This window comes from Sminthopsis crassicaudata, chromosome 3, assembly GCF_048593235.1.
Source record: "Sminthopsis crassicaudata isolate SCR6 chromosome 3, ASM4859323v1, whole genome shotgun sequence".
NCBI lineage: Eukaryota > Metazoa > Chordata > Mammalia > Dasyuromorphia > Dasyuridae > Sminthopsis > Sminthopsis crassicaudata.
The window spans coordinates 81726942-81751795 of NC_133619.1; positions in this window are offsets into that span (position 1 = coordinate 81726942).

Consider the following 24854-nt stretch of genomic DNA (forward strand, 5'->3'; position numbering starts at 1 on the left):
GACTGAGCGAGGCCTCTGGTTCCTTGTGCGAGTGCGAACGAAAGTACCCCTCCCCCTAACCCAAGTATTAGGAAATGACTGATTAGGTCTCTAGACTAAATAGGGTGGAGATTTTGAACAATCAGAATAAAAACCTGAAGAATTAAAGTGGGGCACGTGATACAAAATGTACTCTACTACTAGTAATTTTTTTTTAATTAAAGCTTTTTATTTTCAAAACATGCATGGATAATTTTTCAACATGGACCCTTGCAAAACCTTGTGTTTCAATTTTCCCTCCTTTCCCCCACCCCCTCTTCTAGATGGCAAGTAATCCAATATATGTTAAACATGGCAAAAATACATGTTAAATCTAATAGATGCATACACATTTATATAATTATCTTGCTGCACAAGAAAAATCAGATCAAATTGGAAAAAATGAGAAAGAAAATAAAATGCAAGCAAAGAACACTAGGTCCATTACAGATTCATGCTATCCAACCTCTGCTGGGTCCTCTCCTCATTAAGGACGTCCTCTTATCCCTCCCGGATTGATTCATCATTCCTTAAAAAAGCTGCTGCAAGGGGCAGCTAGGTGGCGCAGTGGGTAGAGCACCAGACCTGAAGTCAGGAGGACCCGAGTTCAAATTTGGTCTCAGACACTTAACACTTCCTAGCTGTGTGATCCTAGGCAAGCCACTTAACCCCAGCCTCAGGGGGAAAAAAAAAAAAAGCTGCTGCATACCTCTCTTCCTGAACCTTCTCACTCTCGCCTTTTAAAACCCACGACCTTGCCAGATACTGAAGCCATTCGGTGTGAGCTCATTCTCTTAATTTCAAAGTCCTTTGACATCATCTTCCTCCTTGCCCCTTGACAAAGACTCACCTTTCTACAAAATCACTTGATCCCCATTTTTTCCCTTGCAGATTGCATTATCGATCAAATCTTTAATTTATCAATTGGTTCCTTCCCTGATGTCCTTCAAACTTGTCCAAGTATCTTATCCTTAGAAAAATCTTCCTTAAACCTAACTGACCCTTCAAGCTGTTATCTAATGAGCTCTGGTCTAATCCTACCTCTTCCCTTTTATGAGTCTACTTTTTGTATTTCAGTACAAAACTTTATATTTATCCCCTAACCAAGATCTCTGCAGAGTGAACATGTGGCTTTCTTTCTTTCTTTTTTTTTTTTTAAGTGCAAATCCTTTATTATCTCTTTCAAAGTCCAGTCTCCTTTCCTGGGGCCTAGTTAGCTTTTTTTTGTTGTTGTTTTTTTGTTTTTGTTTTTGTTTTTTTTTTTCATTAATTTTTATAATTATAACATTTTCTTTGACAGTGCATATGCATAGGTAATTTTTTTTTTTTTACAACATTATCTCTTGTACTCCCTTCTGTTCTGAGTTTTTCCCCTCCTTCCCTCCATCCCCTCCCCTAGATGGCAGGCATTCCCATACATATTAAATATCTTATAGTATATCCTAGGTACAATATATATGTGCAGAACCGAATTTTGTTGTTGTTGTTGCAAAGGAAGGATTGTATTTGCAAGGTAAAAATAATCTGGGAAGAGAAACAAAACAAAACAAAACAAAAAAAAGGAATGCTCACAGTTTACATTCATTTCCCAGTGTTCCTTTTCTGGATGTAGCTGATTCTGTCCATCATTGATCAATTGGAATTGGATTAGCTCTTCTCTATGTTGAAGATATCCACTTCCATCAGAATACATCCTCATACAGTATCATTGTTGAAGTGTACAGCGATCTTCTGGTTCTGCTCATTTTACTCAGCATCAGTTGATGTAAGTCTCTCCAAGCCTCTCTGTATTCCTCCTGCTGGTCATTCCTTCCGAGCAATAATATTCCTTAATCTTCATATACCATAATTTACCCAACCATTCTCCAACTGATGGACATCCATTCATTTTCCAGTTTCTAGCCACTACAAAAAGGGCTGCCACAAACATTTTGGCACATCCAGGTCCCTTTCCCTTCTTTAGTATTTCCCTGGGATATAAGCCCAGTAGTAGCACTGCTGGGTCAAAGGGTATGCACAGTTTGACAACTTTTTGGGCATAATTCCAGATTGCTCTCCAGAATGGCTGGATTCTTTCACAATTCCACCAACAATGCATCAGTGTCCCAGTTTTCCCACATCCCCTCCAACATTCATCGTTATTTCTTCCTGTCATCTTAGCCAATCTGACAGGTGTGTAGTGGTATCTCAGAGTTGTCTTAATTTGCATTTCTCTGGTCAGTAGTGATTTGGAACACTCTTTCATATGAGTGGAAATAGTTTCAATTTCATCATCTGAGAATTGTCTGTTCATATCCCTTGACCATTTATCAATTGGAGAATGGCTTGATTTCTTATAAATTAAAGTCAATTCTCTGTATATTTTGGAGATGAGGCCTTTATCAGAACCTTTAACTGTAAAAATGTTTTCCCAATTTGTTACTTCCCTTCTAATCTTGTTTGCATTAGTTTTGTTTGTGCAGAAACTTTTTAATTTGGTGTAATCAAAATTTTCTATTTTATGATCAATAATGGTCTCTAGTTCTCCCTTGGACACAAAGTCCTTCCTCCTCCACAAGTCCAAGGGGTAAATTATCCTCTGTTCCTCTAATTTATTTATGATTTCGTTCTTTATGCCTAAATCTTGGACCCATTTTGATCTTATCTTATATGTGGCTTTCTTAATACATGTGTACAACTTTACCAAGAGTAAGAAGCTTGGGCTTGAGCCATGACCGTCTATTATTGACTTTTAGTTTTGAGTATCTGAAGAGTAAAATTTGGAGAGATTCACAATCAGTGTGACTCAGCTGAGAGAGAAGGGAAAAAAGGAAGCTTACCACCTAGCTAAAATTTTAAGCCAGAAAAATGATGAAAGAAATAATCAAAATTGTGGAAGCATGTATAGAAAAATTGCACATGTTTAACATAGATTACTTGCCTTGTAGGGAGAGGGAGAAAATTTGAAATAAAGGATTTTGCGAAGGGGAGGAATGTTGAAAATTATCTGTGCATGTTTTGAAAATAAAAAGCTTTAATTAAAAAAAGGGGGAAAAGTACTAAAACTATTGAGCTAATGATAAATATAAAATAAAAAAAGAAATAATCAAATGTATGATGCTCAAATTTTATTGTTGAGACTTTCAACTTGATAACAGTTTTACTGTGAAATTTAGGATACATGAGTTAGATCAGTGGTCCTCAAACTTTTTAATTAGAGGGCCGGTTCACTGTCCCTCATACTGTGGGAGGCCGGACTATAGTAAAAACAGAAACTCACACTCTGTCTCCACCCCTTAGCCCACTTGCCATAACCCTGGTCTGCATAAATGTCCTCATTGGGCCGCATCTGGCCCACAGGCCATAGAGAACTCCTGATAGATAATAGAAACTCAATTCATATCTATTTTTGTAGGAACTGGCCAATTTACCTCTTTACAAAATAGTCCCAGAGAATGGGGGTCCTGTAAAGACAATCTACCATAATCACTTATTGCTATTGATGAGTTGTTTGGACTTTGTGATGTACAAGTTGAGACTGATTTCATACTCATCCAAGTGAAAGATAACGCCTGCCAGTACTGCAAAGCTTGATCGGCCCAAATAATGGCTCATAAACAGATATTTCTTTCTTTTTTTTAAAATTAATTTTATAATTATAAATTTTTTGACAGTACATATGCATGAGTAATTTTTTTATAACATTATCCCTTGTATTCATTTTTCCAAATTATCCCCTCCCTCCCCTAGATGACAGGCAATCCCATACATTTTACATGTGTTACAGTATAACCTAGATATAATATATGTGTGTAAATCTAATTTTCTTGTTGCATGTTAAGTATTGGATTCCAAAGGTATAAGTAACCAGGGTAGATAGACAGTAGTGCTAATATTTTACATTCACTTCCCAGTGTTCCTTCTCTGGGTGTAGTTGTTTCTGTCTATCATTGATCAACTGGAAGTGAGTTGTATCTTCTTTATGTTGAAGAAATCCACTTCCATCAGAATATATCTTCATGCAGTATTGTTGATGAAGTGTATAGTGATCTGGTTCTGCTCATTTCACTCAGCATCAGTTATGTAAGCCTCTCCACACCTCTCTGTATTCATCCTGCTGGTCATTTCTTACAGAGCAATAATATTCCATAACATTCATATACCATAATTTACCCAACCATTCTCCAATTGATGGAATCCATTCATCTTCCAGTTTCTAGCCACTATGAAAAGAGCTGCTACAAACATTTTGGCACATACAGGTCCCTTTCTGCTCTTTAGTATTTCTTTGGGATATAAGCCCAGTAGCAGCACTGCTGGATCAAAGGGTATGCACAGTTTGATAACTTTTTGGGCATACTTCCAAATTGCTCTCCAGAATGGCCGGATTCTTTCACAACTCCACCAACAATGCGTCAATGTCCCAGTTTTCCCACATCCCCTCCAACATTCATCATTATTTGTTCCTGTTATCTTAGCCAATCTGACAGGTGTATAGTGGTATCTCAGAGTTATCTTAATTTGCATTTCTCTGATCAATAGTGATTTGGAACACTCATATGAGTGAAAATATTTTCAATTTCATCATCTGAAAATTGTCTGTTCATATCCTTTGACCATTTATCAATTGGAGAATGGTTTGATTTCTTATAAATTAGGATCAATTCTCTATATATTTTGGAAATGAGACCTTTATCAGAACCTTTAACTGTAAAAATATTTTCCCAATTTGTTACTTCCCTTCTAATGTTGTTTGCATTAGTTTTGTTTGTACAGAAACTTTTTAGTTTGATGTAATCAAAATCTTCTAATTTGTGATCAATAATGATCTCTAGTTCTTCTTTGGACACAAATTCCTTCCTCCTCCACAGGTCTGAGAGGTAGACTATCCTCTGTTCCTCTAATCTATTTATGATCTCATTCTTTATGCCTAAATCATGGACCCTTTGTGATCTTATCTTGGTATATGGTGTTAAATGTGGATCCATATCTAATTTCTGGCATACTAATTTCCAGTTTTCCCAACAGTTTTTTTCAAATAATGAATTTTTATCCCTAATGTTGGTATCTTTGGGTTTATTAAACACTAGATTGCTATAGTTGTACCCTTTTTTGTCCTTGGTACCTAATCTGTTCCAGTAATAAGTATATTACTTAGCCAATACCAAATGGTTTTGGTGACTGCTGCTATATAATATAGCATAAACAGATATTTCAAATAAAGAACACTGTATACTATATTCCAATAATTAGTTCAAATAATGGAAAAGGAATGAACCTAGAGATGTTGTTACCTTTTTACCTAGAATTTGGCAATACATCTTCTTAGGTACAGATTTATCTTTTGTAACAAAGAAGTATCACTTGCCAGTTTAGGATCTCTATGAATTCAGGTTTAGGGAGGCAGGATTATAGTTTTTGGGGGGTTTTTTTGGTTGTTTGTTTGTTTCTCAGTGTGGATTTTCTTTTTCTTTTTTTTTTTAATTAAAGCATTTTATTTTTCAAAACATTTGCATGGACAGTTCTTCAACATTAGCCCTTGCAAAACCCTGTGTTCCAATTTTCTTCCCTTTCCCCCACGCTCTCCCTTAGATGACAAGTAGTCCAATATATGTTAAACATGGTAGAAATATGTTAAATTCAATACATATATACATATTTATACAATTATCAGGCTGCACAAGAAAAAAAAGAGAAGCAAAATAAAATGCAAGCAAACAACAACAAAAAGTGAAAATGCTATGTTGTGAACCACATTCAGTTTCAGTGTGGGTTTTCTTAATAGAATTTTTTTATTGGCAAGTCTAGCATAGATGAAATCATAGATTTGAACCAAAAACCCCAAACCTAAAACACAAACGAAAAAATAGTTTGATTATAAAGTTCTAAGTAGTCTGTAATCGTTTTATTTGGAACTTTGTGAAAAGTTGCATTTTCTCTTAGAGTGTTTTAAGGTCTTTGAACAACAATGAAAACACCCTACAGGTCTGCCAATATCAAGGAACATTGCAATATGGTATAACAAGAGCACTGGACTCTAGTCAGGCTTGTCTTGAGTTCAAATTCTATTTCTAATAGTTACTATTTTTTGTGAACCTTAACCTGTCTTGAGCTTCATTTTCCTATAAATCTATACAATGAGGACAATAATACCTATTCTACCCACCTTTCAAGACTCCTGTAGGATCAAATGAGATAAAGTCATTAAAGAACTTCTGTTTATCTTCTGTGGCTTTTTCCAGTGCATATTGTCAACCATGTGGAGGGTTTTTGCCATTTTTTTTTTTTAAAGATCTACACTTTCTCAGGCTGTGTTTACGGGGTGCCTAAGCAATTTCAAATAACTTACCAGTTTAGTAGGGGAAAATACAAAATTAATCCTAAAACTCCACTTACTAACTTCCTTGGCTTCCTTAAAATGCCAGCCAAAATCCCATTTTTTTTTAAATTAAAATTTTTTTATTTTATAAATAAACAGAATAAGAAGAAAGAAAAACAGAAAAGGAATATCAAACAAAATAGAACAGAACAGTCATGTGCTCAGCAGAACATCAGGGAGGATTCAAAATATTTAACAATAAATTATCAGTTCAAGTAAGGACATATAATAGTAGAAGAAATTAAATTCATGAATGTCCATCTTTTCTTTATTTCCTTGTAGGTTGTTCTTTTGTTCTATTTTTTTTACTTTATTCTTTTTTTTCACTTTCACTCTCCCCACCTCCCAAACAGGCTATAGTTAAGCAAGGATATATTTATATACACATATAGAGATATACATACACATATACACATATCTTTCCTATTTCTACTGATTCTTTAATTTAAATTCTGATAACTTGCCTTGCTATTAACTCCCCCCTCCCCCACCCATCTTCTTCCCCCATTCTTTGCATCCTCCTCTGCCTTATTTCTTTATAGATTTTGGAGGGTACTACACTCTTCACGGTTCATATGTAGTTTTGCCTATTTAATCCATTCCCATGTGAGTAGGTTTTTAGAACTAGAAACTCTCCTTCCCTAATGTCGCTGTGTCTATTCTTTCTCTGCACTTCATTTGCATAACACAATTACTATTTTTATCTTAGCTCTGCCCCAGTCTTTCTTTTGAGGTACCCTATTTCTGATGTCAATCAAACATATGGTACACACTTCCCATGGAGAAAACAATTTGTCCATGTTAAGTTCCTTGAAATTGAAATTGGCTCTTATATGTTTAATTTTCTATTGAGTTCAGGTTTGGTTGATAGAAAGTTCTGAAAATCTGAAAGTTCGTTGAATGCACATTTTTTTCTTCATTCAATATTGTGGATTATTTGGATGGAGATGGTATTTTTGGCCATAGGCTTAGTTTTTCTTGATTGTCAATAGATATGATTCTAGGACCTATGGTCTTTTATTGTGACTGATGTACAATTCTAATTGTAGTTCCAGCATAGTTGAATTGTGTTTTGCAAAATTTTCTCTTTGGTCTGGGGCTTTCAAAATTTGGCAATAATATTCCTATGTGTTTTCCACAAAAGGTTTCTTTGAAGTGATAACAGGTAGATTTTTTTCCTATTTCTGCTTTCCTCTCATGTTCTTTCACTCCAGGAGAATTTTCTTGGATTATTTCTTGCATTATTGTGTCAAGAGTTGTTTTTTGGTCACAACTTTCAGGCAGTCCAGTTATTCTCATCTTTTCTTGATCTGTTCTCCAGATCTATTGTTTTTCTTCTATTTCACATTCTGTCCTGTTTTTTTTCAATCTTTATAATTTAGATTGTTATTTCTTGGTTTCTTCACTGGTTCAGCAGCTTCACTGGTTTTCCCTTGCTCAATTCAAATTTTCAAAGTTTGTTCTGTTTGGGGGGAAATCTGGAGAACTTGAAATTTACTAACCCCCAGGACTATAGTTTTGATGATAATTATAATCGGTCCATACTGATGTGGGTACACTGGCTAGCACTGGTACAGTGGGTCTCAGGGGAGTGAGTATCCAATCTCCTTTTTTTTACACTCTGGAAACTCGATCTGCTAGATTTCAGTTTCATGCAACAATAGGACCCAAGGCCTTGTACTCCCTGGTCATCCCCAATCACCCTTTTCAGGTTCCTTTTTTGTGTTGTCTTTCCCCATTAGATTAGATCACAAACTCCCTGGGGGCAGAGAATCTCCCGTTTTTTTTTTTTTTTTTTTTTTTCATTTGTATCCGCAGTTTATTACAGTGCCTGACAGTGCCGTTTAATAAATGTCATTTATTTAATAAATGTAATTGAATTAGTTTCATGACAGCCCTATTTGGTGAGAATGGTGACCTGCCAAGTGACTTACGAGACTGGCAAAAATTTCATTTTTATTATTTTATGTCATAATGACATTCTATTCCATGGAGATAGTACAATTTATTCAGCCCTTTTCCGATTTTGGAAGGTTTGTCTTTTTACTCTTACAATTAAAGGTGATATGAAGGCTCATAAACAGAACTTTTTTTTTTTCTGTTACAACTACTATTTGTAATAAAGATCATGTGTATATGGAATTATATCTAGAAGAATTGCACATATTTAATCAATATTGGATTGCTTGCTGTCTTAGAGGGGAGGGAGAAAAATTTGGAACACAAAGTTTTGTAAAGGTGAATGTTGAAAACTTTCTTTGCATGTATTTGGAAAAATAAAATATTACTAAATAAAAAGCAAAAATTCATGGTAATGATTAACAATAGTTCACATTTAAATAGTTCTTCAAAATTTACAAACTATTTTATATCCATTTTCCCATTTTGAGATCCATCATGATTCTGGGAGACATAAAATCCACATAATAGGATTAAAAGGAATGAACAGTTTTGAAATTTTTATTATATATGATATATATAATATATAGTTATTATATTTTGTAGATTATATCATTTCACCAAATGGTTCCGTGTAGTGGTATTTCTATGTAGGGCAAGATTTGTCAACAGTCAAGAATGCAAAACAAAAAACAGTACTTTTTTTTTTTTTTTTTTTTTTTATGAGGCTGGAGTTAAGTGACTTGCCCAGGGTCACACAGCTAGGAAGTGTTAAGTGTCTGAGTCCTGAATTCAAGGCTGGTGCTCTACCCACTACGCCACCTAGCTGCTGCCAGTACATTTGTTTCAAGAGGGTACTCAAGGTTCAAGAATTTTGAACAAGAGATCTAAGGGAAAGGCAGAGAGCTATTAGCTTCACTTAGCTCTTTTGTTCCTGCTTTAGCTTAATTTCCTTGTCTTCCAGGATTGGGGATGGGGAGATGAGGGATTCTGTAGAAATTTAAAAGAATTTTCTAATCCCAAATCAAATGATTCTGGAACCAGGAACTTTTAAGAGCAGACAATTTTAAGCTCAGGAGTCCTTCTGATAGAATGGCTTGAATGGAGCTCTCTTTGTTTTATATTATTAAGATGATATTTCTCTCTCACCAAGGAGAAGCCTGCTAGCTACTGTATTCCAACAGCTAACATTACATCTAAGACCAGCAGAGATACCTAGCTGTGATTATGCTCTTCCAAGGAAGAGTAGAAATGGAACTCAGCAGAGAAGCATGATTATATCACCTCATGATATCAGGGATTCTGTAGCATTGAAAGTATGAATCACTCCCAAGGAAATCTGTGCTGTTTAAAATATTTATCAATGATATACATAGTAAAGGCACAGATGGCATGTTCATTGTAGCCTGAGATGACATAAAGCTGGTAGGGATAACTAAGATGCTAGACAAAAGATCAAGATTCCAAAGGATTCTGACAGGGTAGAACAAGATGAAACTCAATAGGGATAAATGTGAAATTTTGTACTTGAGTACAAAAAGAATCAACTTCACAAGGATAAGATAGAAGAAGCATCATTTGACAGTAGTTTCTGTCTGAAAAAGATCTGAAGTTTTATTGGATTTCAAACAAAATGTAAAATACAGGTGGAAAATTGATCAATGATGGACAGAATCAGCCACAGAGAAGGAACACTGGGAAATGAGTATAAACTGTTTGCATTTACGTTTTTCTTCCCAGGTTATTTTTACCTTCTGAATCCAATTCTTCTTGTGCAACAAGAAATTCGAATCTGCATACATATATTGTATCTAGGATATACTATAACATATCTAACATGTATGGGACTGTCTGCCATCTAGGGAGGGGGTGGAGGGAAGGAAGAGAAAAATTGGAACAGAAGTGATTGCAAGGGATAATGTTGTAAAAAAATTACCCATGCAATGTATTGTCAAAAAAAAGTTATTAAACAAATAAAATTAAATTAAAAAATTAAAAAAAACCCACAGGTGGAAAGTAGGAAATAAAAAAGAGAATGTGATCTTAGGCAGCATTAAGTGGATCATAACTTTTCAGAATAGGGAAGTAATAGTCCCACTGCACTCTGCTCTCATATGGAATCCTGTATTTATTCATACTCCTGGGAATTTTCATTTTGAGATCTCTTTCAGAAGATGATTGGTGATTTGTTTCAATTTCTCTTTACCTTCTGGTTCTAAGCTATCCGGGCAGTTTCCTTGATGATTTCTTGAAATATGATTTCTCTAGGCTCTCTCTTTTTAATCATGGCTTTCAAGTTATCCAATAATTCTTAAATTATTTCTCTTCAATCTATTTTCCAGGTCAGTGTTTTCCTAATGGGTTATTTCACATTTTCTTCTAATTTTCATCCTTTTGATTTTGTTTTATTGTTTCTTGAAGTCTATTATTTTTCACTTGCCCAATTTTTATTTTTTAAGGAATTATTTTCTTCAGTGAATTTGTGTACCTCTTTTTCCATTTGGCTGATTCTGTTTTTTAAGGCGTGTGTCTTCAGTGGATTTTCATTCCTCTATTACAATTACACCAATTCTTTTTTTTAAGGTGTTATTTTCTTTAGTGTATATATGTACGTGTGTATGTACCTCTTTTGTCAAGCCTCTAGTCTCTTTTCATAATTTTCTTGCATCACTCTCACTTCTTTTTCCAATTTTTCCTCCATTACTCTTATCTCTTTAACTCTTCCAGGCATTCTTGTTGCATTTGGATTCAATTAGCACTTGCCTTTGAAGATTTGCTTATAGCTGTTTTCATGTTGTTGTTTTCTAAGTTTGTGTCTTGATCTTTTCTGAACTCATGGTAGCTTTTTTACCATGCTTTTTTACTAGCTTCTTATTTTGCTGTTTGCTAATTTCCTAGTCTATCTCTTGATTTTGAATTTTATGCTAAAGTTGTGTTCTACTCATCTTGCACCTCTTTTTTAAGTCTTTGTGGGTTTTTTTCCCTAATCTGTCACTCTTTTTCATTTTATAGGATGTTTGTTCTATTCACATTTAAAGTTAAATGAATTTGATTTATATTTTCTTTCATTTGTCTGTAACATTTTTAACCTAATTAGGATTTTCAGCTATGAAAAGAATACATCTCTAGTTATTTTAGCTTAATCTATTTCAAGGCAACTTTATTCTCTCTGGCTCTTTTCCCCTCATTCTTAAGAACTATTCTCTCTGACATTCATTTGTTACTCTTTTCTTGTTTTGGAGTTTTGATTATTAATTATTTTTTCTTTCTTGTTTTTATATAGCTATTTGTCTTCTCTTTTTTCTTCTGTACAATCTATTTTCTCCTACTCCCCTTCAAATTGTTTCATTCATTAGTCTAAATTTCATTTTTTGTCCCCTATACTTAAAAAAAGAGATTCCTCCTCCATTATTTATCTTCTCTTTCTATCAATTCTGTACTTTTATTCTTTGATTCATGCTTCTTATATTTACTAGTCTTTGTTAGTTTCTGTATTCCTTTTTTAAAAATTATAACTTTTTATTGACATTACATATGCATAGGTTAATTTTTTACATTATCCCTTGCACTCACTTCTGTTCTGACTTTTCCCTTGCCTCTCTTTACCCCCTTCCCTAGATGGTAGGCAGTCTTATACATGCTAAATATATTATAGTATATCTTAGATACAATATATGTGTGCAGAACTGAACATTTCTCTTGTTGCACAGGAAGAATTGGATTCAGAAGGTAAAAATAACCTGGAAAGAAAAACAAAAATGCAAACAGTTACAATCATTTCCCAGTGTTCCTTTTCTGGATGTAGCTGATTCTGTCTATCATTGATCAATTGGAACTTAATTAGATTTCTCTTTGTCGAAGATATCCACTTCCATCAGAATACATCCTCATACAGTATTGTTGTTGAAGTGTATAATGATCTCCTGGACCTCCTCATTTCACTCAGCATCAGTTCATATAAGTCTCTCCAAACCTCTCTGTCTTCATCCTGCTGGTCATTTCTTATAGAACAATAATATTCCATAACATTCATATACCATAATTTACCCAATCATTCTCCAATTGATGGACATCCATTCATTTTCCAGTTTCTAGCCACTACAAAAAGGATTGCCACAAACATTTTGGCACATACAGGCCCCTTTCCCCTCCTCAGTATTTCTTTGGGATATAAGCCCAGTAGTAGCACTGCTGGATCAAAGGGTATGCACAGTTTGATAACTTTTTGGGCATAGTTCCAGATTGCTCTCCAGAAGGGTTGGATCCTTCACAACTCCACCAATAATGCATCAATGTCCCAGTTTTCCCGCATTTTCTCCAACATTTATCATTATTTTTTCCTGTCACCTTAATCAATCTGACAGGTGTATAGTGATATCTCAGAGTTGTCTTAATTTGCATTTCTCTGATCAATAGTGATTTGGAATACTCTTTCATATGAGTGGAAATAGTTTCAATTTCATCATCTGAAAATTGTCTGTTCATATCCTTTGATAGTTTCTGTATTCCTTATGGAATTAAAGATTCTAAGCTACCTATTTTGACTTCTAACTTTTCCTATGTTATTATTATTATTTGTAGATCTTGCCCTATTGACCCACATTTTGTTTTCTGTTGTGCTTCACGCTTAGAAATATCAACTCTTCTGAGTGATACAGAGGATATTGCCCCATATTAGAAATTTCCCAGTGACACTAATTATGTAATTCATTATTGACCTTCATTGTCTCCTTCATTTTTCCCCCCATTTGCATAAAAATTTCTTCCCTAGATCCATGCTTTCCCAACTCATTTTCCCCTAAGATCTCTGATTTCTCCTTCTCTTGAGGTAGCGGTCTTTCTAAATCCAAATTTCTTACATATTATAAGATCTCCCTTATATTTTTTCTTCCAGAAAAATAGCCATTACTCCCACCAATGAAGAAAGACTTTCCATTTTAATTTTCCTCTTCTTAAATTCTTCCTTTTTGTCTCCTTGTCTAATTTGCTGTAGGCTTTCTTTTTACAGAGAGCCTTTTGGAGTTCATTGTCCTTCATTGTTATTTTTTGATTTGATTAGGAAATTTCACATATTGCCCTCTATTTCCTCCCCCCTCCCTCCCATACACACATACACTTACCTATTTTTGTTAACATTTAGGCTAAGATTTGCAGGATAAGCCACCTTTCCTTGCATCTTCAGCTCCTTTGCTCTATGAAACACATTATTATAATCCATTCTGCATTTTTTGATAAGTACAGAATAATCTTGTGATATTTGAATTTCCTTTCCTTTATATTTGAATTTATTCTCTTATTACATTGCAGAAGTTTACTTTTTTCAATGCAATTGTTAATTTAAGTACTATATGTTTTGGAGTTTGTTGTATATGTTCCCCCTATGTCTTGGAATTTGTTGTATATGTTCCCTCTGTTATAATTTTTTTTCCAATTTATATTTTGTTTTCTGCTCTCAGAAGTTCTGTATTTTTTCTCATAGCATTTCTTGCATTTTGTTATTCAGGTTTTTGGTTTGTGTTCTTCTGGAGATCCTGTAGTCCTAAAATTACCTCTAGAGTGTAAAGGGCTGAAACTATGAATAGGTGCACTGAATCAGACAACTGAGCACTTAGGGCTAATTATCTATTGGACAATACTCTATTAGCATATGCTTGGAAAATGGCCCTTCCCACTATTCTGCGCTGGCTAGGTCTTTTGGTGTATACAGATAATTGTAGAAGGGATTAGGGGATGGAGTAAGACAAGCCAGAGTCACTTTGTTGGTGAAAGGAGATGGAGAGCTTGTGGTGGTTTTGTCCATCTCCTTTGCTTCTCCCCTAAAGACCAAGGACTTTGGCTGATTCTGGGATCAAAGGGAGCTAACTCAGTCTTCACACTAGAAATCCCTTTTTCAAGCTTTTTTGCTTGTTGGGTATCATGCTTTCTTTCAATATTATTTTGTTTGTTTTCTTTTTCCAGATTGAGCTTCACTTTTGTGCATTTGAATTCCTAATTAATTATTCTCTCTTGTTTTTTTTTGTATGAGATTTGCTAGCTTGTATTCAAGTGATTTTTTTCCCCTGCTATTCAGGCTGTAAACCCTGCTTTCAAAATTCTTATTTTTCTTTTCTATCATGCAGGAATATTCTACTGTGGGTCTGTGCATTCTTCACAATCCACTGACTCCTCTGCCTCATAAGTTGTTAATTTATTTTCTGTTCATTCCCAGAGTATATACTTTCTGTTTTTGACATTGGAGACCATTTCCCTTTCTATTTTTTATATTTTCGTTGATTTACCTGCTTATGCTCAAAGTCTTTAACTGAGTTCTTTCCTCCTGAGATCTTTGGTAATTTCTGTATTTTTCCTTCATTGACTACTACTTCTCACTTTCTATCTCCTCTTTTAATAGTAGTTTCCAGGGGTCTAAGGCTCAAAATTATTTCAGGTTCCTCTCAGGCTGAGTGAAATTCATAGTTCACTAACCTAGTCCTTATTCTGAGTGACTTTTGGAGTTACAGAACTGGCCTTTGTTGGGTGCAGGACTCATTCCTTCAGGTTTTTATGGAATAAATAGCTTTTCACATGTGTGTCCTGTCCCAGTCCCCTGTTTCTTAGTTCCCTGGCCAAGCTCTGTTGCAGATTAAAATACTACCATAACTTGTCTATCACTCTTTTTGCAGCTAACACAATTTCTTCTGTGTGGATCTTTGGGGCACTTGGGTGGGGGGAAGAAGGGATCAGCTTGCACAGCCTTGCTACCAGAGTGTGGTGAGCAGGGGTGAAGAGGGTGCTAAGTAAGTAAGCCATTATGAGCATCAGAGGAAAAGCTAGTCTTTTGTCTTCTTGATCATGAGACCTGGAAGGTTCACCATCTCTCCCTCATACCTACTCCCCACCACTCACCCCCCACTGAATTTTTAAAAACTATCTTTATGTTTCATATTTTCCATTCACCATTAACAAGTTTGCAGCATTCAGATGCTGCTGTTGGAATTGAGCTTTCTGATCAACTTTTGGGCAAATTGACTTAGAAAGTCACCTCTGAATGGTTTTGTAAGAGATGGAATGGAAGACCACTGACATTAGATTGAAGCTATGGAAACTAGCCTGTGAATGAGATACCTGTACTGCAGTAGAGTCAAGGACCTGAACTTCAGGACGAAAGAACACCCTCCTTCCTAAAGCTGGACAGTGAAGGGGGACAACATTCTCTCATTATTCTCTTCCTAATTTCCTTTGCTATGGTTGATGACCCAGAGATAAGGTCCTGGAGGGTACCATCTCCTCCCCTTTTCCAATAGTTTGGAAATATCTTTCTGCCATCCTGAATATCTGTGGGGTAAATAGAGGTTTCGGGAGATATATGTTTCCATGTAGGAATGACTAACCATTTTACTCCCATTTTTTGTATAATCATACTATATGAATTTTCTGAGTCCTGTGAATTTGGGAGATTGTGACTATATAGAAGATAATCCAACTACTGCATAGAGGGTGAGTATCCAAAGTCATGGACTTCAATTTCTTTTCTTTCTTTCTTTCTTTCTTTCTTTCTTTCTTTCTTTCTTTCTTTCTTTCTTTCTTTCTTTCTTTCTTTCTTTCTTTCTTTCTTTCTTTCTTTCTTTCTTTCTTTCTTTCTTTCTTTCTTTTTCTTTCTTTCTTTCTTTCTTTCTCTCTTTCTTTCTCTCTTTCTTTCTTTCTTTCTCTCTTTCTTTCTTTCTTTCTCTCTTTCTTTCTTTCTTTCTCTCTCTTTCTCTCTCTCTTTCTCTCTCTTTCTCTCTTTCTTTCTCTCTCTCTTTCTCTCTCTCTTTCTCTCTCTCTTTCTCTCTCTTCTTTCTTTCTTTCTTTCTTTCTTTCTTTCTTTCTTTCTTTCTTTCTTTCTTTCTTTCTTTCTTTCTTTCTTTTCTTTCTTTCTTCTTTCTTTCTTTCTTTCTTTCTTTCTTTCTTTCTTTCTTTCTTTCTTTCTTTCTTTCTTTCTTTCTTTCTTTCTTTCTTTCTTTCTTTCTTTCTTTCTTTCTTTCTTTCTTTCTTTCTTTCTTTCTTTCTTTCTTTCTTTCTTTCTTTCTTCCTTTCTGCAATTAGGGTTAAGTGATTTGCCCAGGGTCACACAGCTATTTCATTTTCTTTAACATTTAATTTAACATTTAATATTCTTTAACATTTAATTTTTATTTTATTTTTTTCCTCAATTATATGTAATTTTTTATACAAAATTTGAGTTACAACTTCTTTCCCTCTCCTTGAGAAGGCAAGCACTTTTTAAAAATTTCATTTTATTATTTTTAACACTTTGCTTTATGAATCATGTTGGGAGAGAAAAATCAGAGCAAAAAGGAAAAACCATGGGAGAGATTAAAAAAAAAAAACCTAGAAAAAAAGAAGTGACCATAGCATGTATTGATTTACATTCAGTCTCCTTAGTTTTTTTTCTGGATGCAGATGGCATTTTCTTTCCAAAGTATTTTGAATTACTGAACCACTGAGAAAAACTAATCTTTTCATAGCTGATCATCACACATTCTTGCTGTTATTGTGTACAATGTATTGCTGTTCTGCTTGTTTCACTCAGCATTAGTTTGTATAAATCTTTCCAGAATTTTCTAAAATCAATTTGTTCATCATTTTTTTTATAGAACAATAATATTCCATTATCTTCATGTAGCACATCTTGTTCAAGACCATGTTCCAACTAATGGGCATCTACTCATTTTCTAATTCTTAGCTACCACAAAAAGAGCTGAACTCTGAACTAGAGAATTGTTAAGTACCATGCTAAATTAGATAATTATATCCATTCCAGTGACTTAGCACCTTGTAAGAATCCTAACATGAATGAACTTTTATTACTTTTTTTTTTTCCAGTAGGATAATATCTTTAGTAATTTAATTAGGATGTCATTACATAAATTGATTAGTTAGGTAAAATTGTCATTTTAAAATTATTGGATTTACCTATCTGTGAACAATAAATATTACTTCAATTTCTAACTTTATTTTGCATAAAAAGTATTTTATGTTTATATAATACCCGTCTGGCAGGTATTCTCTCAGGTATTTTATACCGTCTTGTTATTATTTCTTTCTTTTCTTTCTTGCAGAGGCAATTGGGGTTAATTGACTTGCCCAGGGTCACACAGCTAGAAAGTATTAAGTATCTGTGACCAGATATGAACTCAGGTCCTCCTGACTTCAGGCCTGGTGCTCTATCCACTGCACCACCTAGCTGCCCCTATTTTAAGTAATCTAAAACAATAATGAATAATATAACTGACACACAATGTAATTTCCCTATTTTTCTCCTTTGATTAAATCTATTTTAGGTTTAACTTTCTGTGAGATCATGATTACTACCCCTGCTTTAAAAAAACACCATAATAAATTCCACTCCTGACCTTTATTTTGTGTTTGTGTGTATCTCTCATTTTTATAGCATTTCCTCAAAGCAATATATTGTTGAATTCAAATTTTTAATCTATCAGTTTCTATTTTATGGGTAAATTTATCCCATTCACATTCTAAGCTATGATTACTTGTATATTTTTTTCTTTCCTATCTTTCTCACTATCCTTCTCACCCTGTTCCTATACTTCCTCACTCCTTTGCTTTCTTTCTAACTACTACCTTACTCTTATATTCCTTAACCTACCCATTCCTCTAAGAATGCCTTATGTAATCTCTCATCCTACCCTATCCTCTTGCTCTCCTACCTGTTCTCCCCCCCACTAGCTTCTTCTGTGTCAATTTTCCCTTTTTTACCTCATGTTACAAAATAATTGCTACTTTTTAGCTCTCCCTATACAGTTTCTTTGTTTTTTTTTTTTTTTTGGAATTGCCCCAAATCAGCCAAAATCTTTCTCTCAAACTTACAGTCATACAAGAACTGATAATATTTTTATATTTTATATATATATATATATATATATATATATATATATATATATATTCATAAGCAATTTGATCTTATTGAGTCCTTTATGATTGGTCCTTGATGTGATACCTTGTGTTTTCCCTAGATATTATATATCATATTTTCTTTTAAGTTTCATTCTTTTTTGTCATAAATACCTGAAAGTCTTTCTTCTTATTCTAGAACATCAAGGCCATTCTCTTTGATAATTTCTTGTAATATTGTATCAAGATCCTTTTTTATCATTCTTTTTTAACTAGTATGATTATTTTTATATATTTCCTCTCAATCTGTTCTTTAGATCAGTTGTTTTTTTTTCTAATGAGATGCTTCACATTGTCTACTTTTTCATTCTTTTTATTTTATATTATTTCATTGTTACTTAGAACATCATTAGCTTCCCTTTGCTCAATTCTAGTTTTCAAAGAATTATTTTCTTCCTTAAGTTTTTGGTTCTCTATTTTAAGTTGGTTGACTTTTCATCATTTTCTCGATTTTCTTGAATTATTCCTATTTTTTCTATTTTTCCTTGATCTCTCCCTTTAAAAAAAAAATTAAAGTCCTTTTGTGCTTGGGACCATTTAAAGTTTCTTATTGAATAAGGAGTGGCTTTTTAAGTTTGATTATCTTCTTCTAAATATGAATTCAGATCTCCATCCTTATAGGTGCTATCTATGGTTGGATCCTTTCTCTTTTGCTTATTCTTCCTTCCTTCCTTCCTTCCTTCCTTCCTTCCTTCCTTCCTTCTTTCCTTCCTTCCTTCCTTCCTTCCTTCCTTCCTTCCTTCCTTCCTTCCTTCCTTCCTTCCTTCCTTCCTTCCTTCCTTCCTTCCTTCCTTCCTTCCTTCCTTCCTTCCTTCCTTCCTTCCTTCCTTCCTTCCTTCCTTCCTTCCTTCCTTCCTTCCTTCCTTCCTTCCTTCCTTCCTTCCTTCCTTCTTTCCTTCCTTCCTTCCTTTATTTTTAATTTAATTTTATTTTTAGCAGCTATCAGTGTGATCAAGTTCTAGTCCCAAAGTATGAGAAATAATCATCTAAGTCTCACTTCCTTCTTATTGCTAATTTTTGAGATCTGGGCTGGGACTCAACTCTGGGCTCTCTCTCCCTTCCTAAACCGTGACTCCAGACACTAATGTCCAACTAATGTTCTTGCTCCCTATGGCTCCCTCTGGTGGCTGTAAACTACATGTGTCCTCTCTGGCCTAGAACTGAAAACAGTGACTAGTCTCCTGAAAGTGCCCATTGTCAGTCAGTAAGGCCCTTGACCCTCTGCTCTTGGATGTACCAGGAGCACAGGTGTGTGCTAGCTCCTTCTCCACTGTGGCATCCCAACCCAGGATTCATCTGCCCAGCCCAGCTTTGCCATCCCTCAACAGTGAGGGTCTTACAATTTTCCCCTACTCAGTGGCCAGACCCCCCAGTACTGTGAGATGAAAGTTTCTTAGACGGAGGCTATCTCCCAACCCCAATTACCCACAGGGCTTGTTGCTTATTGATTTAGCAGAATTGGCTAGCCACTTTTTACACTTAACCTCTGCCCCTCACAGGTCAGGAATTTCCTGGGTCTTTTTAGGTTATCTTAGGAGAACTACTTTACCTTTACTCTACATTCCCTCTGAGGCAATGTTCTATCTTTGTTCTATGGAGAGCCAAGTTTTCTACCCTACTCGGACATCTTCCAAGAATCCTCTTCATCCCCTCAATTTCCATTTCTTTGCCACCACAAAAAGAACTTCTATAGATATTTTTATCCATATAAGTCCTCTTTCTTTGATCTCTTTGGGATACAGACCAAGTGTGATAGTATTAGGTCAAAAGGTTCTCACAATTTGATACCTCTTTAGGCATAGATTTAAATTGTTCTCCAGTATAGTTGGAACAGTATGCAATTCTACCAAATTGCGCATTAGTATCCCCCTTTTCCCACTTCTCCAAGACCTGTCATTTTTCTTTTATGTCATATTCATCAATCTGAAAGGTTTGAGGTGATAGTTCAGAGCTATCTTAATTTGCATTTCTCTAATCAATAGTGATTTAGAGCAGTTTTTCATATACACACACACACACACACACACACACACACACACACACACACACACACACACATATATATATAATTATATGAATATATATATATATATATATATATATATATATCTCACTCTGATTATTTCATCTGAAAATTGTTTGGATCCTTTGACTATTTGTCAATTGAAGAATGACTTGTGTTCTTATACATTTGACTTAGTTCTCTATGTATTTGATAAATGTACAGAAAAATTTTCTGTAAAATTTTTCCCCTCTCCCAATTTCCTGCTTTTCTTCTAATCTTAGCTGCATTGGTTTTGTTTGTGCAAAATATTTTTAATTTAACATAATAAAAACTATCCATTTTAAATTCTAAAATGTTTTCTAGCTCCTGTCTGGTCATAAATATTTCTTTTATTTATAGATCTGACAGGTATTCTGTGTTCCCCCAATTTGCTTATCATAGCACCCTTTATTTCTAATCATGAAATCATTTTGACTTTATTTCAGTATATAATATGAAATGTTGATATATACCTAGTTTCTGCCAAACTGATTTCATTTTCCCAGCAATTTTTGTTGAAAATTGAGTTTTTGTTCCAAAAGTTTGGAACTTGGATTTGCCAAACACAAGTATGGTCATTTGCTAAAGTATATTGTATACCTAAGCTATTTTACTGATCCATTCTATTTCTTAGTCAGTCCCAGACTATTTTGCTTGGTAATATAGTTTGAAATTTGAAATCTTTCTAATTTTCCCCCATTAATTCCTTTGACATTCTTGACCTTTTTTTTCTCCCAGATGAATTTTGTTTTTGTTTTTCCCCTAGCTTTATAAAAATGTTTTTTGGAAATTTGGTTGTGAGGCACTGAATAAATAAAGTAGAATTGTCCGTTTTATTATATTTGCTCATCCTATTCACAAGTAATTAATATTTCTCCAGTTTTTAGATCTGATTTTATTTGTGTAAAAAGTATTTTGCAATTGTGTTTATATAGCTTCTGTGTCTTGGCAAGTGGACTCCCAAGTATTTTATAATGTCTGAAGTTATTTTAAATGGAAATTCTCTTTTTATCGTTTACTGCTGAACTTTGTTAGTAATATTTAGAAATGCTGATGATTTGTGTGGGTTTATTCTTTAGCTTTGCTGAAGTGGTTAATTATTTCCACTAGTTTTTTAGTTGATTCCCTAGGATTCTCCAAGTGTACTATTATATCATCACAGAAATTGATAGTTTTGTTTCCTCCATACTTATTCTAATTTCTTTTTTCCCCCCTCTTACTGCTAACTCTATATTAAATAATAGTGGTTTTTATAGTGAGCATCACTCCTAGTCTTATTGGAAAGATTTCTAGCTTATTTCATTACATAAAATTCATATTTTAGCAATATTTCATATCATCTCCAAGTTAAACTCCAAACTTATTTAATGATGTAGTTTTAAACTGTTCAACATTGCCATTTAAAGCTCAAGCTGAGGAGAAGTCTATATTGGTGTAGTCTGGATGTCCTCTTGTGGCCAGAGGGAATAATACAACTGTAAGGGAGACTGGTTTTTTGGTCTTTTTTGCACACTGTATTGTTGTTGCTGTTTGTCCTTCGTTCTAGAATATCTCCCGAAATTCTAGTATCTTTGTTAAGAAAACCCCAAATAGGATTTATAACAGTCTGACTCGACTGGAAATTACTGAACAACAAAAAATATTTCAGTATATCCCTTTGTATAAGCTAATTCTTGTCACTTGATTAATCAGTATTGGGAACAATCACCACTACCTCTCATTATCTATAAAACGGTAATCCCCACTCCCTATGAATTGTCAGTTATTATCTGGGGAACCAGACTTCCTGAAGGAGTAGAGTTTGGTAGTGAGACCAAATTGGGAAGGTGGTGTATTTTTAAGATACTTTTAACATTCTATTGTTATGCTACATTCATTAAATTCTATTCTAATGTAGCTCAGAGTTTTCAAACACCTGACCAGCCCACAACCTTCCTGAATGAATCCTGAATCAGAGTAATATGTAATTAGGAAATATTTAGTAAAATAAATAAAAATATAGTGAAACATAGATAATGTTAAGGTGTAGTTTTCTAAATCAATATTAGGTGGCAGGGTTTAGTGACTATGTAAATAGTGTAGATCAAGATACCTGAAGACAAATTTTGCTTATTAATCCCGGTAATATTTTCAGATAAATACTTTTCTCTTATTGGTGACAAAGAATACCATTAACTCAGGCCACTAGGACACCATTTAATATGGCAAGAGTTATATTTTAGAACAATATATGTACTGAAAGTTTCAGGTTATTTGGGTTGTTGTCTTGACTGTCATTACCATAGGGGAAATACAACCTCTCTCTGCCTCGGTTTACTCAAAAATAAAATAAGCAGATTGGACTAGATTATTTCTAAGGTGTCTTTTGGTTTTAAGATTTGACATTTCTGTATTGAACTAGTAACATGTTATTACACAATGATAAAAGTTGCTAAGACTGCATTATCTTTTTTCTTTACCAATTTATTTTTATATTTTTCTTTTTTTTATTAGTTATTTTCTTTTTTCCAATTAGATATAAAGGTAGTTTTTAACATTCTTTTTTTTATTCCTCAGTGATTCAATGTTCCAGTTGCCTTTAGTCTTTCATGATGCCTTCATTCTGCTTCCCCATGGCAGAAAAATATTTTTTTATTATTGTTATTATAGCTTTTTATTTATAAAACATAGGTGTGGGTAATTTTTCAACATTGATCCTTGCAAAACCTTCTGTTCCAACTTTTCCCCGTCTTCCTCCCACCCCCTCCCCTAAATGACAGATAGTCCAATACATATTAAATATGGTAAAGTATATGTTAAATCCAATATATGTATACATATTTATACAGTTATCTTGCTGCACAAGAAAAATCGGATCTAAAAAGAAAGAAAAAAACCTGAGGACAACAAAAATGCAACCAAACAGAAAGAGTGGAAATGCTATGTTGTGGTCTACACTCCGCTCCCCTGGTTCTCTTTCTGGATGTAGATAGTTCTCTTCATCACTGAACAATTGCAACTGGTTTGAATCATCTCGTTGAAGAGAGCCATGTCTACCCGAGTTGATCATTGTATAATTTTGTTGTTGCCATGTATAATGATCTCCTGGTTCTACTTATTTCACTTAGCATCAGAGGTCTCTCCAGGCCTCTCTGAAATCATCTTCAACATTCATTTTTAAATAAGATTTTGAGTTCCAATTTTTTTCCCTTTCTCCTATTCCCCCTCACCAAAATGGCAAGAAATATAGTAGTTATACATATACAATCTTATTGACTATAGTTTCATATTAATTATGTTGTGAAAGAAGAAAGAGAATAAAAGGGGGAAAAACCCAAAACTAAAAATAGTAGTTTTTATCTGCATTTGGACTCCATATTCCTTCTCTGGATGTGGACAGTATTTTCTGTCATGAGTCTTTTAGTATTGTCCTCGATCATTGTATTGCTGAGAAAAGCTAAGTTCATTATAGTTGATCATTGCACAATGTTGCAATTACTATGTACAAAGTTCTGGTTCTGCTCACTAAGTCTTTCTAGCTTTTTCTGAGATCAGCCTCCTTATCATTTTTTAAAAAATAGCATAGTAGTATTCCATTACATTCATATACTACATCTTATTCAGCCATTCCATAATTGATGGGTATTCCCTAAATTTCCAATTCTTTGTCACCACAAAAATAGCTGCTATAAATATTTTTGTAGCTGGAGATCCTTTCTCCTTTTCTATGATCTCTTTGAGATTATATAAACCTAGTAGTGGCATTGCTAGATCAAACTGTATGCACAATTTATTTTCCCTTATACATAATTGCAAATTGCTTTCTAGAATGGTTGGATTAGTTCACATCCCCACCAACAATGCACTAGTGTCTCAATTTTCCAACATCTTTTTCAACATTTATCATTTTCCTTTTCTGTCATATTAACCAGTCTGATCAGTGAGATGGAACTTCAAAGTTGTTTTAGCTTGCATTTCTCTAATCCGGAGTGATTTAGAACATTTTTTCATATGACTATAAATAGCTTTAATTTTTTCATCTGAAAACTAGTTGTTCATATCCTTTGACTATTTATTAATTGGGGAATTAACTATTTTCTTATAAATCTGACTCAACTCTCTATATATGTGAAAAATGAGGCCTTTATCAGAAACACTGTAAAAGTTGTTTCCCATCTTTCTGGTTTTCCTCTAATCTTAGTTGCATTGATTTTGTTCATGTCAAACCTTTTTAATGGAATCAAAATTATTTATTTTAAATTTTACAATGCTCTCTATCTCTTGGTTGGTCATAAATTCTTCCCTTCTCCATAGGTAAAATATTCCTGATTTGCTTATGGTATCATATGCTCATTTTTACCTTATCTTGTTATATGGTGTGGGGTGTTTGCCTATGTATTATACTTTCAAAAAAGAAAAGGATATAACTCTACACCAATGAAAATAAGTGTATAAATGCAACTGAATACATAGTAATCTAATTTTTTAGTAGAATATAACTATAACTAATATATAATAATTAGAAAAGTAGTAATGAAATGCATGATGTAGTCCAAAAGAAACGAGAGACTTCACTCTAGTTTCACTTCTAGTATCAGTGGAATATTAAATTCGAATAGAAGC